Source organism: Staurois parvus, unplaced genomic scaffold (genome assembly GCF_062004578.1).
Source record: "Staurois parvus isolate SC_StPar_1 unplaced genomic scaffold, SC_StPar_1.0 ptg000714l, whole genome shotgun sequence".
Taxonomy (NCBI): Eukaryota; Metazoa; Chordata; class Amphibia; order Anura; family Ranidae; genus Staurois; species Staurois parvus.
Window position 1 is genome coordinate 2554790 of NW_028318510.1, and position 3004 is coordinate 2557793.

Genomic DNA, 3004 nt, shown 5'->3' on the forward strand with positions numbered 1-3004 from the left:
AGGGGCTCCATGATCCCCTATTGCCCGGGGGCCCCATGAGTTGTCAGTCCGCCGTTGGCCAGATCTTTATTGGGCAGAACACAATTATCCTTAATCTAAAATTAGGACACTTAATCTTCATACTTATACACAGTGGAGACCCAGAAAAATAAAATGCTGTAAAAAAGATGCTTCTTTCTCTCTCTAATTGTCATGACAAATTAACAGAAAAATTAAAAAAAACATTTCCAACTCAAAGTGACACTTTTACTAAAAATATTTACTCACAGTGATGTATGACCCAACAAGATGTCTGCACATTCAGTTCAACCCAAAACACATAAATAGAAGAGAACAAAAAATCAATTTCATGTCTTTATAGTTGTAAGCATAATAATCTGATCTGCATACTAAACATAGTCGGCTCATTTATAAAGGGAAATTATATTCGTGGCATGGGATTTTTATACATTATTATTTATCTGTTGCATGCTCATTACACCCTTAGGTGTGCGGCAGCCTATAGCATTAGGGTGTGCACCCCAAAACTCCAACACACATGCATGTTTGTCGATATATATATATGTATAGTCAATGGAAGATCTTTCTCATCTCCCTGCTGGCACAGTGAAAGAATACTGTGGAAGCATTTCTCTTATGGTACAGATGGTCAGAGGGAGGTATTTTCTATTTCCCTGCTGGCATGCAGAGCAATAATACTAATGCACACAGAGTGATTAGGGTGTGCCCAGGCACATCCAGCACACCCCCCTGTGCAGGCCTATGGTTACAGTCATGTACATTGCTCTATGCACACTACATATCCCAGAATCCATAGTGTATAGTCACTAGCACATCTCAGGAGTGAGCAAGAGAGGGTGGCTATGCTCTTACATACAGTGGGACCATGGACAACAGATGTAGCTACCCTCTACCAGGAAGTAAGAGCACAGCAGCTAAATAAAAGCAATTTGGAGATGGCAGAGAGCAATCGAAGGTACTTTTTTAAAGGTAACAATACATACTTGAATTTAATTTTTTTTAAACCTGAGTTCAGTGTCACTTTAATGTGGGAGCTCAGCTAATGCACAGGACCTCTTTTCTCTTTCTGTCCACAGGCAAACAGATTGGCAGGTAAGCATGCAGTAACTAAAGTCACGTCACATGACTTTACTGACAAATATGAGGTATGGAGCCAGGAAAAAAAAATTGGCATTTCTAGGAGGGATTTGGTAAGTTCCTATGGATGATCATCATAATGGTCTTGGCTCACAGTACTCCAGGACATAGTGGTGCTCACACAATGCTGCTCCTTTCTAAGGACAGCCCACTCTCACTAAAAGAGAAGAGGAAAGCCCTAGGACAGCACTGGACTGGCCAGAAGGTTGTTGAATGTAAAGCAGAGTTCCTCCCAAAAGGGGAAGTTCCACTTTAATGCTTTGTCCCCCTCTCCCCATTAAGGATTGGCACCTTTGGGGAGCGGGTACCCGAATTTGACAGGTACCCGCTCCCACTTCCGCTGCTATTGCCTAGGCGATCGGAAGCGGAAGTTGTCCTCCCTCCCCGTTTCTCGGCCTTTTGGCTAAGATCAAGTGTAGTATCTGTTCTTATCAGTGTCCAGTGGGGGTGCTACCGACCATTCTAGTTTACGGGGATGGTTGTTGTACAGTACCCTCACTGGAATGATGGGGGTCTGGACGGCTATTACGGGGAGGACAGAAACCGGGGAGCGCCATGATTCGTTCTGGGGCCTCGGGAGTAATTCTCCTTTGGAACGTCTGAAGGACCCAGTTCCTCCTGGTTTGAGCATGCTACCTTGGTCTGGCCTGGGGCTGAGGAGGCAAAAAGTCCGCAAACTCAGTGCCCCCTGAGGAGACGCGCTCAGGGGTGTCACTAGTAACACTTGGGTGTGGGACCCCACGGTGTGAAAATGACACATGGTCACTGTTTTTACACTCTTTTTTGCACAGCGCCCTAAGGACCAGGCCTTTTGGCTAAGTTCAGGGCAATTTTTGCTACGGGCCTCAGGGCCTGGTCTGTGCACATTTCGGCACGGTACCATTTTTTTTATTTTACTTACTTTCCTTATTTAATTTATTACACTCCCACGTTTGTCACTTTTTGCTTTCTTATGTGTGTGCTTTCACGGATGGAGGGTGTGGGTCCTCGGGCCTACCCTGAAGTCTAGGGGGAGGATGTGTGGCCATACGGTTCCTTCCTCCCCTGATCCCTGGAGGGCTCTTCTTCGGGAGAGCCCCCTTGCCTAGTACTGAATGTCCGGCTTCGGCTTGGCATAGGGAACGGTGGTCCACCCGGCCTTTTGGTCAGGAGGACCAAGTGGGAACCTAGTCCCCGTCAGGAGCTTCGTGCCCCGGGGGGATCAGGGACAGCGGTCCAAGCCCCTTTAGGGGTAGGACACAGCACACCCCTAAGTGCACGTTTTTCGTGTGGTGTGTTTGCACTTGCACTTTTTTGCGGACACTTACGGGTTTTTTCGATATAGTTGCACGTTTGCGGACTTAAAAAAAAAAAAAAAAAAGTTGTCCTCCCTCCCCGTAGTCTTCTGGGACACGTGACAGGTCCCAGAAGACTACGGGACCATTCACGAAGCGCAGCACTTCTCACGCATGCGCAGTGGGCACCTGGCTGTGAAGCCACAAGCTGTCACAACCGGGAGCCCACACTGAAGATGCTGGCGCCAGGGAGAGAAGACTGCTGGTGAGAACAGCGGTGGTGAGGACACCGCTGGACCGAGGGACAGGTAAGTGGCTGTATTTAAAAAGTCAGCAGCTACAGTTTTTGTAGCTGCTGACTTTTTTTTTTCAGCTGGAACTCCGCTTTAAAGTAAATATATAAAGGGATTTCTATAAAAAATATTTCAGGGCACACAAATTGTGGAGTTGAGGTTTAAGCACAAAAAAGTTCAGTACATATTAGCAAGCATTACTAAAGGGGTAACAAATAGTAGCTTTTGAATTACAATTGATTGAATACAGTTGTCAAGCTAAGCACATGTCTAGTGTGA

The 3004-nt window shown here is 46.2% G+C and overlaps 1 pseudogene; it reads left to right on the top strand.

The window, feature by feature from the left end:
* The first annotated feature begins 1541 nt into the window (after positions 1-1541).
* On the top strand, positions 1542-1656 carry LOC149445717 (U2 spliceosomal RNA; annotated as a pseudogene).
* Positions 1657-3004: the final 1348 nt, after the last annotated feature.